General features: G+C 36.1%; 1 protein-coding gene across 6 annotated transcripts in view; it reads right to left on the reverse strand.

The window, feature by feature from the left end:
* Positions 1-18,049, reverse strand: part of EVI5 (ecotropic viral integration site 5) — a 219,898-nt gene that overhangs the window by 200,708 nt on the left and 1,141 nt on the right. The window lies entirely within an intron of this gene.

Consider the following 18,049-nt stretch of genomic DNA (forward strand, 5'->3'; position numbering starts at 1 on the left):
TCCTTTAAATGGTAGAAGCCATGACAGACACCAGGATAGCCTGCCTACCTTTGTTTGTTATCCTATTGCCCTTCTCTAGAGTTACAATTACAAATTCAACTGTGAAGATGGAACTAATTTACATCTTAAAAGCACATTATATTTTAAAGCAGAAAACCTAATGTAAAATTTATAGAAAAATGTTACCCTTCAGACTTGAGGAAAAAAAGATGGTGGCGTGAGAGGTGTGGCAGAAATCTCCTCCCAAAAACCTCATGTATTTTGAAAATACAGCAGATGCAACTATTCCTAAAAGAGTGACCAGAAGTAAGAGTACACCAGCCAGTCTAGATCTGGGAGAAGTGAACATCTCATGGAAAAGGGTAAAGTAAAAAAGCCCAGACTGGGAGGTACCCGAACACTCCCTCCACCCCAGATCACGGCGAGAGGAAGAGAATCAGAGCAGGGAGGGAGTGGAAGCACAGGACTGCTAAATACCCAGCTATATAAATCTACCCCAGGAGCACAGACCCACATTGCATGGTGCACTGGAGCGTAAGAGGGGCTGAAAACCCAAGTCAGAGACTAAGACTGCAAACACATTCCCACAACCAGCTACACTGGGAGAAAAGAACAGCAGGCACTTTGAAAGATTTCCCAATAGTGAGAGGGCTGCTAAAGGGTCGAGGGTTTAGGAGAAGGAATAGGTGGACAAAATCGTCCCAGGACATTCAGCCCACAAGGCTGGGAACTTTCAGGAGCTTCAGGCGCTCGATGACCCCAGTTGGCTATGCAGCCCCAAGGTCCGTCACCATGATAAGCAGCCTGCCACTCATTCCTCCCAGCTGGCACCTGCGTGCAAGCCCACTGTTCCCCCCATTGCTGCAGACCAGCCAGAGGGCAGCCTCACCTACAGCAACTATGCAGCTTAACACAGGGGCTTCTCCCTGTGCATGACTAACCCACCCAGAGAGCGGAGACAGGCATGGCAACCAGGAAGCATGAAAGGGCTTTGCCCTCCCTGCAAACACATGGGTCACTTGGCTGCGACCCCCACCATCACCACAGGACATCCCAAGGGCCACTCCGCCTACAGCACCTTACAGAATTAATCCAGAAGCCACTCCCTGCACGGACAGACAATGGAGACAGGCACAGCAACCAGGAAACACAAAAGGGCTTTGCCTTCCCTGCAAAAACCTGTGCCACTCATCTGCGACCCCTGCCATTGCCAAGGGCAGCAGGAGGGCAGCACCACCCATGGCAGTTCAGGGGATTGCCCCAGAGGCCACTCACTGTGCATGGTTAACTAGCACAGACAGTGGAGAAAAGCACTGCAACCAGAAGCAGGAAGGGACTTTGTCCTCCCAGATGACATCTACACTGCTCGCCTGAGACCACTCCAAGAGTCGCCTATGACAACACCAAGACATATAATAATTAAAATAATTAAAATGGCAAATATCAAAGACAAGGACAGGGTATTAAAAGCATCCAGAGAGAGAAAAATAATCACCTACAAAGGAAAACCCATCAGGTAATCATCAGACTTTTCAATAGACACCTTACAGGCCAGAAGGGAGTGGCATGATATATTCAATGCAATGAAACAGAAGGGCCTGGAACCAAGAATATTCTACCCAGCAAGATTATCATTTACATTTGAAGGAGGAATTAAACAATTACAAAATAGGCAAAAGTTGTGGGAATTTACCTCCCACAAACCATCTCTAAAGGGACTGATCTAGAGGGAAGTGGACTTAAGGCTAAATAGCTGTCACCAGAGAAAATAAAATCACAGCAAAGGAAGTAGATCAATAGAATACTAACCAAATACAAAATGAAATCAATTACCCACAAAGTCAGTCAAGGGATACACAAAGAGTAAAGAATATGACACCTAACATATAAAAAGAGGAGGAGGAAGAAAAAGAAGGAAGGAAAAAAAAGAGTCTTCAGATTGTGTTTATAATAGCATAATAAGTGAGTTATTAAGGTAGACTGCTAGATAGTAAAGAAGCTGCCTTTGAATCTTTGGTAACCACTAATCCAAAGCCTACAATGGCAATAAGTACGTATCTATCGATAATCACTAAATATAAATGGACTGAAAGCACCAATCAAAAGACATAGAGTTACAGAACGAATAAAAAAGCAAGATGCATCTATATGCTGTGTACAAGAGACTCACATCAAACCCAAAGACCCACAGACTTAAAGTGAAGGGATGTAAAAAGATATTTCATGAAACTAATAGCGAGAAAAAAGCAGGAGTTGTAATACTTCTATCAGACAAAACAGACTTCAAAACAAAGAAAATAACAACGGACAAAGACAGACATTATACAATGATAAAGGCATCAGTTCAACAAGAAGATATAACCATTATAAATATCTATGTACCCAACACAGGAGAACCCCATTATGTACAACAAATACTAACAGAATTAAAAGGGGTAATAGAGTGCAATGCATTCATTTTAGAGACTTCAACACACCACTCACTCAAAAGGACAGATCAAGCAGACAGAAATTAAGGATGCAGAGGCGCTGAACAACACATTAGAACAGATGGACCTAACAGGAATCTACAGAATACTCCACCTAAAGGCAGCAGGATACACATTCTTCTCAAGTGCACAGGAAACAGTTTCCAGAATAGATCACATACTAGGCCACAAAAAGAGCCTCAGCAAATTCGAAAACACTGAAATTCTACCAACCAACTTCTCAGATCACAAAGGTATGAACCTAGAAATAAATTGTACAAAGAAAAAAAAAGGCTCACAAACACATGGAGGTTTAACAACATGCTCCTAAATAATCAATGGATCAATGACCAAATTAAAACAGAGATCAAGCAATATATGGAAACAAATGAAAAGAGCACAAAGCCCCAATTTCTGTGGGACACAGCGAAGGCAGTTCAAAAGGAAAGTATATAGCAATCCAGGCCTATTTAAAGAAGGAAGAACAATCCCAAATGAATAGTCTAAAGTCACAATTATTGAAACTGGAAAAAGAAGAACGATGAGGCCCGAAGTCAGTAAAAGGAGGGACATAATAAAGATCAGAGAAGAAATAAATAAAATTGAGAAGAATAAAACAACAGGAAAAAAATCAATGAAACCAAGAGCTGGTTCTTTGAGAAAATAAACAAAATAGATAAGCCTCTAGCCAGACTTATCAAGAAAAAAAGAGAATCTACACATATAAACAGAATTAGAAATGATTAAGCAAAAATCACTACAGACACCACAGAAATACAAAGAATTATTAGAGAATACTATGAAAAATTATATGCTAACAAACCGGATAAACTAGAAGAAATGGACAACTTTCTAAAAAAATACAACCTTCCAAGACTGACCCAGGAAGAAACAGAAAATCTGAATAGACCAATCACCAGCAATGAAATTGAAGTGGTAATCAAAAAACTACCCAAGAACAAAACTCCCGAACCAGAGGGCTTCACCGCTGAATTTTATCAGACATTTAGAGAAGACATAATACTCATTCTCCTTACAGTCTTCCAAAAAATAAAAGAGGGAATACTTCCAAACTCATTGTATGAAGCCAGCATCACTCTAATACCAAAACCAAAGACATCACAAAAAAAAGAACACTACAAACCAACAACCCTGATGAACACCAATGCAAAAATACTCAAAAAAACAAAAGCAACATCATGATCAAGTGGGATATATTCCAGGGATGCCAGGATGGTACCTTGCATTTAAAAATCTAACATTTAACATAAATTCAAGCTTAACATTTGAAAATCCATCAACATCATCCACCACATCAATAAAAAGGACAAAAATCACATGGTCATCTCCATAGATGGTGAAAAGGCATTTGACAAAATTCAACATCCATTCATGATAAAAACTCTCAACAAAATGGGTTTAGAGGACAAGTACCTCAACATAATAAAGGCCATACATGACAAACCCACAGCCAACATAATACTTAACAGTGAAAAGCTGAAAGCTTTTCCTCTAAGATCGGGAACAAGACAAGGATGCACACTCTCCCCACTTTTACTCAACATAGTTCTGGAGGTCCTAGCCACAACAATCAGACAACACAGAGAAATAAAAGATATCTAGATTGGTAAGGAAGAAGTTAAACTGTCACTGCAGATGATATGATATTGTACATAAAACACCATAAATAATCTACTCAAAAACTACTAGAACTAATATCTGAATTCAGCCAAGTTGCAGGATATAGAGAAATCTGTTGCATTCCTATACACTAACAATGAACTAGCAGAAAGAGAAATCAGGAAAACATTCCATTCACAATTGCATCAAAAAGAATAAAATACCTAGGAATAAACCTAACCAAGGAAGTGAAAGACCTATACCATGAAAACTACAAGACACTCATGAGAGAAATTAAAGACGATGCCAATAAACGGAAACACATTCCGTGCTCATTGATAGGAAGAATTAACATTGTCAAAATGGCCATCCTGCCTAAAGCAATCTACAGATTCAATGCATCCCTATCTTTGATACTCACTCTCCTTACAGTTTTCCAAAAAATAAGATGGCCAACAGACACATGAAAAGATGCTCCATACCACTAAACATCAGAGAAATGCTAATTAAAACCACAATGAGATATCATCTCACAGTGGTTAGGATGGCCAATATTCAAAAGACAAACAAAACAAATGCTGGCAAGGATGTGGAGAAAGGGGGTCACTCCTACACTGTTGGTGGGAATGTAAATTAGTTCAAACATTGTGGAAAGCAGTTTCCTCAAAAAACTCAAAATAGAAATACCATTTGAGCCAGCAATTCCACTCCTAGGAATTTACCCTAAGATTACAGGATCTCAGATTCAAAAAGACATATGCACCCCTATGTTTATCGCAGCACTATTTACATAGCAAAGAAATGGAAGAAACCTAAATGTCTATCAGTAGATGAATAGATAATGAAGATGTGGCACATATACACAATGGAGTATTATTCAGCCATAAGAAGAAAACCAATCCTACCGTTTGCAACAACCTGGATGGAGCTAGAGGGTATTATGCTCAGTGAAATAAGCCATGCAGAGAATGACAAGTACCCTGTTTTAAGAGAAATCTGCATCCGTGGATGTTTTATTGCCCTTGTCTAGCTTGGATTAACACTTAGTCTACAGGCACACACCTGATCATCTACATTTGCTCTCTTACAACATTAAACTATGTTTTCTACCTTTATCTTGCATCTACCTACCACTTCAGCATTTTATTAAAAATAATAATAATAATAATAATAAAGGGAGAAATGTGGGATCCACATATAAATCAAGTATAAAAATCAAACAAAAATTCATATTTGACCTGATTGTTTATAGTTCATAATGCGTGATCAAAACTAAAAGTTTATGTGATGACTGCCCTTGTACTGTTCACCATTTAAGAACTTACTCACTATGTAAGAATTTGTTCACCATGTAAGAACTTGTTCATTATGCTTCGGAAGATTGGAGACTGACGAGAATTAGGCTTGGGGTGGATTAATGATTGTGCATTGAGCATTGAGTCCCCTATACAGAATTTTATTGTTGTTAACAACCATTTGATCAATAAATATGAGAGATGCCCTCTCAAAAAAAAAAAAACACTGAAGGAACAAAACAGCAGCAGACTCAGAACCCAAGAATGAACTAACAGTTACCAAAGGGAAAGGGATGGGGGAAGGTGGGTGGGAAGGGAGGAAAGTAAACTCGAAAAGGATCAAAGACCTTAAATGGCATTATGATTAGCACACATAATGTAGGAACGAACCATAGCAAAGAGAAGACAAGTAGTGACTCTACAGCATCTTACTATGATTATGGACAGTGACTCTAATGCGGTACGTGGTGCGGACTTGATAATTGGGGGTATCTAGTAACCACAATGTTGTTCATGTGACTGTATATCAATGATACCTTAATAAAAAAAACTATTAGAATGAATAACTAAATTCAACAAGGTTGCAGGATACAAAATTAATACACAGAAATTTGTTGCATTCCTATATGCTAACAACAAATTAGGAGAAAGAGAATTCAGAAAAACAATCCTATTTACAGTTGCATCAAAAAGAATAAAATACCCAGGAATAAATTTAACCAAGTAGGTAACAGACCTTTACTCTGAAAACTAAAAGATGCTCATGATAGAAATTAAAGAAGACAATACATAGAAATACATCCCATGCTCATGGATAGGAAAAATTAATAACGTCAAAATGGCAATCCTTCCTAAAGCAATCTACTGATTCAATGCAATCCCCATCAAAACACCAACAGCATTTTTCAACGAACTAGAACAAATAGTTCTAAAATTCATAAGGCACCACAAAAGACCCCAAATAGCGAAAGCAATCCTAAGAACAACAAAGCTGGGGGTATTATACTCCTTTACTTCAAGCTCTATTACAAAGCCTCAGTAATCAAAACAATTTGTTACTGGCACAGGAACAGTCCCATAAATCAATGGAACAGAATAGAGTCTAGATATAAACCCACACATATATGACCAATTAATATACAATAAAAGAGCCATGAATATACAATGGGGAAAAGACAGCCTTATCAACAACTAGTATCAGGAAAACTGAACAGCTACATGTAAGAAAATGAAACTGGATTAGTGTCTAATTCCATACTTGAAAGTAAACTTGAAAAGGATCAAGGACCTGAATATAAGTCATGAAACCATAAAATTCATATAAGAAAACATAAGCAAAAATCTCTTGAATATAAATATGAGCAACTTTTTCCCAAACACATCTCCTCAGGCAAGGGAAATAAAAACAAAAATGAATAAATGTAACTACGTCGAACTAAAAGGCTTCTGTACAGCAAAGGACACCATCAGCAAAACAAAAAGGCATATTACAGCATGAAGAATATATTTGTCAACAATTTATCCAATAAAGGGTTAAGATCCAAAATATATAAAGAACTCATTTGCCTCAACACCCAAAAAACAAATAACCCAATAAAAAAATGGGTGGAGGACCTGAATAGACATTTCTCCAAAGAAGAAATACAAATGGCCAACAGGCACATGAAGAGCTGTTCCACATTGCTAATAATCAGGGAAATGCAAATAAAAACCACAGTGAGGTATCACCTCACACCAGTTAGGATGTTCACTTTCCAAAACAAACAACAAATGCTGACGAGTATGAGGGAAAAAGGGCATCGTCCTACACTGTTGGTGGGAATGTAAAATGGTGCAACTCATGTGGAAAGCAATATGGAGGTTTCTCAAAAAACTAAAAATAGAAATACAATTTGACCAAGGAATTTCACTCCCAAGAATTTAACTGATGAAACCAAATCCCTGATTCGAAAAGATATATGCACCCCTATATTTATTGGAGCACTATTTACAATAACCAAGATATGGAAGTGACCTAAATGTCTATTAATAGATGAATGGACAAAGAAAATGTGACACGCATATGAAATGGAGTATTATTCCGTCATAAAAATAAAGGAAGTCCTGCCATTTGCAACAACATGGATGGATCTACAGGGTATTATGCTCAGTGAAATAAGTCAGGCAGAGAAAGACAAATATGAAATTATTTCACTTATTTGTGGAGTATTAAAACAAAGTGAAACAGAAGGAACAAAAAAGCAGTAGATTCAGGGACACGGAGAAGGAACTAGTGGTTACCAATGGGGGAGGGCTGGGGATGGTTGGTGGGGAGGGTGGAGGAGATTAAGGGGCACTACACTTTACAGTCAACATTTGTAGTTCACTAGGATGGTAGTATAGCAGAAGTTGGGGGACTAGGCAGGAGACTGTTACAGAATGTAGAGAAATAATTGAGGCTTAGGCTATGTGAGGGAAGAACAGCAGAGACAAAAAACATCAGATGTATGCAAGATAATATTGTAGGTATGGAAACAAAATGACTATGATTAAGTGGATGTAGAGAATGAGGGAGAAAGAAAAATCAACAGTGCCATCTACCCTGACTTGAGCAACTGATAGTGTCATTTACTGAGACTGGATAACCAGTGCTTTGATGTTACCTGGCAGGAGGTGTTTGGAGTTCACGTAAAGGAATCAAGAATTTTCCAAATAAGAAAACAGGTTTGGAGAGGCTACACTTACTAATAAATACTAAAAGTGAGACTTAAACCCAGACATTCTAAAATTAGGTATCTGCAGTATTTTATGCTCTCTCCATTATCTATAAATAAAAATAATCCATTACGATGTAACTAAGTACTGCCTCCTGCTACGTATACCAGCAAAATCCTCAGTTAGAAGGCCATTAGGGTCTTTTATAATGCTTACATATTTTGAAAAATGAAAAGAGAAAATTTAGCTTCAGTTAATATGCCTAGGAGTCAAATTAAAATTTCACAGAAAACATTCTTTCCTAACCCAAGCCCCAGAGAACAATAATAGATAAGTAGAAGCCAAATGCCATGACTTCAAAATCAGTGCCAAACTCCTACAGCCAAAGCAGCATTAGTACTTCAGAAGCTTACTATGACTACTCTTCACAACAAACAGGGTAGCCTTTACATGCTACGTAACAATGACACAAAAATCTGGCTAGCTCAGCTTGAGGGATTTAATGTTCCTTCTAAACTCTTTACCTCCACTAAAGCCCTATCAGTTTTATTCAACAAACACTTACTAAGCATAGGTATAGGGCTAGACATTGAGTGAGAAGACAAGTAAGACATAATATGGTTCCTGTCTTGACCTGTGCTCATGTGTAAGAAGACAAACATGGGAACAATTACAAAACAATGTGACAAATGCCAAAGAAAAGTATATACAAGATAATACGGAAGTACATAAAAGAGACAAGTACTTCTGCATCCTTTGGAAGAAGTAAAGGGTTCAAAGTATTATGGAATAGTTTTGGTCACACTGACAAAAGATTCTAGCTGATCTCCTCTCCTCCCACTCCATCATTCCATTCTTGGCAATCCATAAGTGCCTTTATGCTACTAACGTTTCCACTGTTTTTACAAATACCAATTGTTCAATAAGATTAATTTTCTTTTATATTTACATATTCAAACAAAGGTAGGATGATCCCCTCCAAAAAACTAGGGGAAGAGGATTTAAGGACAGCAATAATGTGTTATTCAAAAATTCAGTGAAATATTTTAACTGGCCATTTCATCTACTACCCAATATTGAAAGATTTTTCCTTTTAGTAAATATTCAGTTTATTCACTGCTAGGTCACATTTATTTCTTAAAAAGAAACAGTGACTCTTTAAACTACCCTGACAAGTAACAAAATTACCATGACCTATGGATCTAAGTTTTGTTCATGCTAAAAATATCTTATTTAATGACATACACTTCAACAAACACAATCTATATAAAAGAATTATACAAATGCAGAATCTCTTCTGCTACTAGGCCAACCTAACCATCCAAAAAATAAGATTATCAATATTTTTAAGCACATACAATGCATCAAAAAGCAACTTTATGAAGCAGATGTAATTTCTCATATTAACATATGAGAAACCTGACTTATAGGTAGTGCTGGTAATCTGATAAGCAATTCTGGAAATTCAAAACTGAATACAAAACTGAAACTAGTCCTGCTATCACATCTTCCTTGTAAGTTATATTGTGCTTTCTGCCTTTTCTTAGTCTTCTTTTAAGAATATCATAATCACAAAGTCACAGTATCTATTTTTGACTATCAAAAACATATACCAGGCACTGTTCAGACATATGTATTATTATTTTCATTCCTCATGACTAACTTGGCACAGTAAATATGAAAACACACATTTTTCTGATAAAGGAACAGTACAGACCCAACAAGGTCAAATGACAAGGAAAACTACAATGCAAAATGCCTGTTCTTTCTACTAACCATGACAAATTTGTCTTTGCAGCCATCAGTTCTTAATCATAATGAAATTCTCTGTGATACAGCATCTTACTAAATTCCCAAAAAAACTAGGTCGTTTTCCTTCACAGAAATAGCAATTACTATGGGAAATAATTTTATTGTATTACCAGATTAAAATGTAATTTCCTCACAAATATTTTTGTATTAAAACTGGGAGGGAAGAATGCAGTCTAAAATACACTGAATAAGAGCACTAGAAAACTAAAATCTGATCATTTTGAATGGCACATAAAATTGCTTATAGCAAAGGTGTTCAAGGTAATGGGTGAAGAACTAAGTCTGTTCCCTGATCTCAATCTTCCATTGTCACAAACACAAAACTGTTTTTTAAAAAAAAAAAGTATATCCACACACAATTTTTTCCTGGCAGCAGGAAGAGTACTAAACCTGTTTCCTTAGGTCTCAATCTGGTTTGAAAAAAGCCCAATTGCAGAACAAGTACCTCTTAAAATATATATATTATACAAACTTTTTATTTAGTATACACAATACATTAAGCACTGTGTCAAGCAGTGTGTTAATCACTGTCACTCCATACCTAATATAAAATAAAAATGAATTACCACTGTTTTGAAAAATCTTAAAATGGCAACAAGAATCTTCAACATAATTCACCAAATGGGTAAATAGTACACAGATCATGACAAAGCTCTAAAGATTCTATTTTAATGCTAGTTATGTTAATTAATTTAATTGCATTGATACTGGTAAAGGAATAACGATTAAATTATGAGGGGAGAAATGTTTGTTAATCAAAATTGAACAGAAGTACACGTATACAAATTCAGGAAATCCTAGCACAAGTATAATAAGTATCAATGAAACAATTTTAAAAAATGTCTTAAGCATCTTAACAAGGTAAGAGTACCAGGTTCTATTAACAAGATGTGTGGGGCTTTCCCAAGTTATTTTAGCTCTTTAAACCTTGTCAGGAACTTGAAAAAAGGCTGGAGTGAATGATATTGCCAATGTTTTCCTGTTATAAGATTCCAGAGTCAAAAGAATTAGTACAAACTTATATAAGAAGATTTTTTATGCAATGATTAGTTTCAGTGACTAGAGAAAAATAATCCCCGAGATACTGCACTAGAAAACTAAGGTCTTATTCCCTGACACTTACAAACTAGACTACAGAAATGATCAGAAGTTTTTGGGACAAAGCAACACAATGAGACTATATTAGGAAGACTAAATTTACATAGTTAACACCGTAACTGTAGACTTTCAGAAGATGCCAAAGGAGCATTTAGGATTGTAAGAGATTTTTTAAATCTGATAATGTTAAAGAAAACCAGAATGTTATAAACTTAACTACTACCCATATCCATACCTGTCTAGGTCTCACATGCTACAGGCAAGTGGGTCTTTATATAAAGTCAGAAGACCACAGGCCTCTTTGAATTATCCTAGAACTCAGGTGATCTACTGTTCCCAGTTTCTGCCCTCAACTTTTAAACACGCTGTTTATAAAAATCTCACTGGGTTTTGCATCCTGCTAGATACCCCCAGTCTCACAGCATCCTGCCACCCCCATTAGCTAAGAATGGAAAGATGTTTAGCTTTTTAGTGTTTTTCCTTCCTCACCTCCCAATTTTTCACTACAAACTGGCTTCTCCCCTTGACAGCACACAAGGTTGATCACTAAAAGTCTCTGTTGCTAAATCCAATTAACACCTCACAGTCCTTGTCTTACTTGATCTCTCTGCAACATGTGACCCAGTACAATACTCTCTTCTTTTATTTACTGGATTTTTCTGATTAGAAAATGCATATTAAGATTTGAAATATCACAGAAAAAAATAGATAGTACTCTGGAATCCCACTTTTAAAGACAGCCTCCAGTACCATATACATCTAGCAAGATTTCTATAGATATAACAACATATGGGTATATACCTTTTTTTAATTAACAAAAATTTAATCATACTATACATATTTCTTTGAGAACTTTTTTAATGAACCTTGATCTTCCATCCTTGTTAGTGTTATGTGGTAGCTACCCAGCCTCCTTTTAGGTAGCCTCCTAAAAGAGCACCTCATTGTAATACCCAGACCCTGTGACTGTTACCCTAACTTGGCAGATGTGGTTAAGGATTTTGTGATGAGGAGGTATCCTGAATTATCTGGGTTGGGCCCATCTGAAGATGCTATGCTGTTGGCTTTGAAGATGGAGGAAGAGGCCAATGACTGCAATGAAAGGAATATGAGGAATGCAACTCTAAGCTAGAAAACGCAAGGAAATGAATTCAACCCCAGGAACCAGCCCTACTGATACCTTGACTTTAGCCCAGCGAAACACTTAAAATTTCTGGCCTCTGTAACTGTAAGAGACTTAATTTTTGTTTTAAGTCACTAGGTTTATTAATCTGTTCTAGCAGCAAAAGGAAACTACATATACAAATACAGTGTATATACATATGCATGTGTACACGCACACACACACACACACCCTATACCATATTTAATTTATCCAATCCTTCATTGATGGATACTTGAGTTGTTTCCAATTTTTTGCTACCATACTCTAAGTGCCATGATACCTCAACACATCTTTCCATACTTCCGTGTTTTTCTAGGAGTTACTCTGTAAAGTATAACTATTTAAGTAATACACAGTTGACTCCAACATCATGTAGTTAGGGGCACCAAACCCTGTACAGTCAAAAATTCCTATATAACTTCTGACTCTTCAAAAACTTTTTACTAAATAAAAATAAAAAGCCATTTTACTAAATAGCTACTGTTGACCAGAAACCTTACTGGTAACAGAGTTGTTTAACACATATTTTGTATGTTATATGTATTATACACTACATAATTACAGTAAAGTAAGCTAGAGAAACGTTTTTGTCACAACTGTCACAAATCTCCAAAAATTTTCCAAAATATTTACTGAAAAAATTCCACATATAAGTGGACCCACACAATATTCCTGGGGGACCAAATGTATTTTAAGTTTTGACAAATATACGTAAAAAAATTATCCTCCAAAAAGGCTGCACTTAATTTGTTACTCAACAATACTCAAGATGTTCGCTCATTCTCCAAAGTTCCGTTCTCTCTGTTTCTGTTAAATCACTCTCCTGGTTCCCTCTGCAGTGGCTATGCAATCTGCTCTTCTGTGGACTCATCTTCATCAGTTCGCTTCTCCAATGCCAACAGCCCCCAAAGTTTCGATTCCAGCCTGGGATTTCTCCTCATGATGCATACTTCTAGCATTCCTTCATCTACTTCCTTTCACCCCAATTACTACTCACAAAACAGAATTATTACTGTCTCTTTCCTCCAAAATTTATGCCCCCACTGTGTTCCCTCTATGATTGACTGCCACACTAATATCCTGCAGCCTATGGCACATACATGTATGTCACCTGTCCATGCCCCTATCCTCACCCCACATACCACAGCTCTAGAATCCTTAAGATTCTTTCCCTCTGTACCAACTCCTTGGAACAAGAATACATCAATTTTCAATTGTATTACTTTACTGTGTATTTTTCCTATCTCAAGTCCTGTACCCCATCGTATCCGAATAATCTTTCTGAAACTCAACTCTGATTTGTCACTCAACTAGCCCTTTTGTAGATGGCTGGTCAGAATATAAGATGGTAAAACCACTTGGGAAAATTGTTTGGCAATGTCTTCTGAAGTTGAAAAGACATCTACCCCATGGCCCAGTAATTCCACCCTTAGCTATGTATCCAAAAAAAATGAAAGTGTGTATCTATAAAGATTAGTAGTCAAGTATTCATAACAGTTTTATTTAAAATAGCCAAAAGGGAGAATGGATAAACAAATTGTGTTATACAATGACTGCTACACACTGATTTTAAAAAAACAAGCTAGTATATCAATAATACCTTAATAAAAAATTTAAAAATAAAAATAAAATAAAAAGCTATTGATATGAGCAACATGGATGAATCTCAAAAACATTATTGAACAAAAAAAGCCAGACAAAAGAGAATACACACTGAATAAATCTATGTATGTGAAGTTCAAGAACAAGAAAAACTAATCTGTAGTAAAAGATATCAGAACAACAGGAACTGATTAAAGGAACCATTAGGGATTACCGGAGGTGGAGGGGAGAGATTCACAGAGGTGTATAAATTATCAAAACTCACTGGATTGTACAATTAAATGCTGTGCATTCACTATAGGTAAATTTTACCTCAAGAAGTTGTAAAACAAATACTGATTTAAAACTTTTATTTCAGAGTTTTTCCTTACTAGTTATAAAAAGCTTCCAGATTTAAAACAAATGAATCATGTAATTTAAAAAAATTATCACCACACTCAGAAACAAGAATATATCAACTGTTTTTGATATACCCTAAACATCCCCTTGTTTTTTGTGAGAGCAAGGATTTTGTCTATGTAGCTAGATCACTATTATCATCCCAACACCTAGTATTATGCTTGACACACAGATGTTAAATATGTTACCTTTAGTGGTTCTTAACTACTTACTGACAATGCTTATAATTTCATTAAATTTCTAGATTCTTTACTGATTCATTTTTCTGATCGTGTATGTTAAACGTAAATGTACCATCAAGCTTGACAATCTTTATAACCTTGTTCATCTGGCAGTAGAAAAGAAGCCTCTCGACATTTTCAAAAAGGCAGCCAACCTAAATCTTAACTTTGTGCTCATATCTTACATGTATTTCAAATAGATACTCAAAGGCATTATATTTTTCATGGGTTTATTCACTAAAATGCATTCTGAATTTACCTCAAGGTCTTTTCACCATCAAATTGTGGCTTAATCTTCTAAATTACACTGATTTCTGGTATACCTTAAGATACTAAATTTTTCTCTCTTCATGTATCTCATTTAAATATATTATGTAATTGTTCATTAAAGCTACACTTTCATGCAGTATCTGTTAATACTGTTTCACAAATATAACAGCTTAATTTATGAGAAACTGGATTCATTTCTGACATAGCAAAATATTCGAACCAGGCCAAAAAGATAGCAACTGATAATTCGAACAATTCAAAGGTAAGACAAAATTCCTAACTTCAGTATCAGTGCAACTTTCTATGAAAACTAAAATGAGCAATGATCCATAATAAAGCCAGTCTGTTCCTATCTGTCACAGAGATCCCTTCCAAGAACACAGGAGCTAACAGATGTTGCCAAGAGAGCCCTAATCATGAACTCACAAGACACTGAATAGCAACATCAACAATGGAGACCCAGATGACAGCCAGTTTAACCACCTTTAGGGAACACTTTCAATAGTACAACTGTGAAAGCTGGGTCAGAACAAAGAACAATTACCAAGCACTAAACCCACATTGTTTTTGTCTGGCCAATTATACACTGCACACAGCACAAGCAGGGAAGGCTCTCTTGAAGTACATTAACAGTAATAAATAGTTAGAAAAATGACAACGAATAAACACACAAGGCAAGTCACAATAATGAGAAATGGGATAACCCTGTCTGAGCATGAACAAATGGAGCCACAGGCAACAAATTCTATCCACAGGTGAGGAAGGACTATCACACCACCAAAGACAGACAGTAATAATTGCCAATGCTTTCTTTGATCAATATACTAAATTTTATATTCAAACATAAAAGTAAAATAATCTGTAGAAAAGAGAAAAGGCCAATGAAAATTGTGTGCAATGATTAGCAGACTTTTATATTTTATAAAACTTGTCAAAAATTAATTTGAGGAGCAACATAGGCTGCCAGCTTTTTATTTTGTCAAATGAGAACATTATAGAATATAACCAAAAAAATCCCATCTACTACCTAGCATCACAAATATATGAAAAAAGGACATTTTAAAACAGAAAAGGATAGATATTAATTTAAAGGTGAATAAATTGTATAAATTTAGCCTAAGAAAACAAATTTATATTGAGAATATTTTCATTGCATCACAAACTCTATGGTAAAAACTGTCTCAAAGAGCATTAAGAAACCTGCCATTTAGTGTTTTAAAGAAAATAAAAAGAGTGCAAGGAATAATAAAGCTATTAGAGGAGGTTAATATAATGGTTTAATTGACTAGTTTTAAGTAATTTATCATTCTAAGTTAACTATAAGCCAAATTTAGCAATAGTTTTTCATTTTTTCTGGTATACAATATTTTCAAAATAAATTCTGAGTATTACCTCTCCCATGATTGTAGCTGAATTTAAGTATTATTGATTGAAACGCCAACCATGACTTTTTAATAACTTTCATATATAATAAATATACAATATATTATTCATTCAAAATTAAAGGTTAATGCACATATGGATTTCCAGCTTCTTTGCAGAGATCCACAGTCCAATCCATTTCCCAAGTCAATAATATACCTTTACCACAAGTTTCCCACTACAGAACATACCAAAGAATTTATTACACTGGCTTATCTTTACAATCATTTCCAATCCTGAGATTATAAAATTCTGGAACAATTAGTACATCTCTAAAGTAGTTTTGGACTTCTACATAAATGACAGTTTGACTCAATATTTAGGTGCTCTGCCTTCCTGACACTCTATTTAGATAACAGTGAAGAAATTTTAAAGACATAACCCTACAAATTGGAGACATCACTGAATAACAGATGGCAACGCACTTTTGCAAAACAGAAAACAGATGATGGGCTTTCAGGTTAAGATGGCAGATTGAACACATCTGATTTTGCTTCCTCCCAAAACTCTACTAACGCAAGGATAAAGAAAATGATGTTTTGTTCTGCTTTTAGAACACAAAGTGATAAGGGCAGGGAGAATGGAAGAGACAAGAGAAGATTTTGGACGATGGCTGAGAAGTAACTGACTTTGTTAAAGACAGCCAAATTACAAACCAGGTGCTCTGACAGCTAAGAACTAACCCTACTAAGACTACAAAATCCTGGAAAAGTCTCGAACTTCCAGAACAAAGAGAGGGAGGGGAGACTAATGTAAGAAAGGATCAGGTAAAAGCTATTTGAACAATTAGCAACCTAGACCCCATTCCTCCTCCAAACTGCTGAGTGGCCGACCCTCAAGATGGCAGCTGACTAGAGATTTATTCTCTCAAGAGGGTAACCCATACATGATGGAAAATACAGGTATAATAATAAAAAGAGGCTGATTATGTGACCCTATGTAATGCTCTATGGCTCATTACCCAGACCTCTTTCCTGAGTCCCCAGAACACTGGCAACCAGACTTCTGCCCCCCAAGCAGAAAACTGGAAGATACTCTGGAAAATCTGACCAGGCCAAAAGGAAAGACAGAGACGGCAGAGATAACCTCAAACAGTCCACCCAAACAAATGTTTTCAATCTTGGCCGCTTACTGGATAGGCACAATGGAATCACCTGGGCAGCTTTAGAAAATACTGATGCTACTCTGTAGGAAAATAAATCAGAACAGTGGTTGACCCTGGGCAGAGAGAGAATAAGTAAAAGAAAGGCATACGAAGGAATTTTCTAGGGTTTTCACAATACTCTGTACCTTGTGTTAGTTACACAGGTATATACACAGCAAAACCAAGCTATACCCTTAAGATCTGTGTACCTTATTGTATGCAATCACACAAAAATTTTGTTTAAATGTTGCTACCTGGGATCTACCCTCAGAGATTCTGATACATTTGGCCTAGCAGCAGCATGTATATAAAGCTCCCCATGTGATTCTAATGTGTAGCCGAAATTGAGAACCACTGTTTTAGACACTAGATCACAGAGTAAAACTATAAATCAATAGCCCCCCCCCACATGCTCAGGGCTTCAAATCAGCTTTTAGTGTACACTTTACAAAAATTCTTTACCTGCATACTTAGGATTGTGCACATTTTCTGTATATTATACTTCAGTTAAGTTTCCTAAGATTTCTTTAACACAAAGTTCTCAGAGGCTTTAAGAATAGCATTTTAGAAAAAAAGGTAATGGAAGAAAGTTGACTAATAAAATTAAACAAAAAAAGCTACTAGTACATAGCGCCCAGAACAAACGTAAAAACCACCATCATATAATTTTCTTCATCTCTAAGAAGCACTGGATTTCTTTCTGTCAGCAAAGAAAGGGGTTTATTATTCTAGACTGATAACAGAAAGAAAAGATATCTTTGCAAAAAAACGCTTTCACAGCCACCTCTAAGAGCAATAGACAGGAGTATATGGGAAGAAACAATTCCAGAAGTTTCGGT

Source organism: Manis javanica, chromosome 4 (genome assembly GCF_040802235.1).
Source record: "Manis javanica isolate MJ-LG chromosome 4, MJ_LKY, whole genome shotgun sequence".
Taxonomy (NCBI): Eukaryota; Metazoa; Chordata; class Mammalia; order Pholidota; family Manidae; genus Manis; species Manis javanica.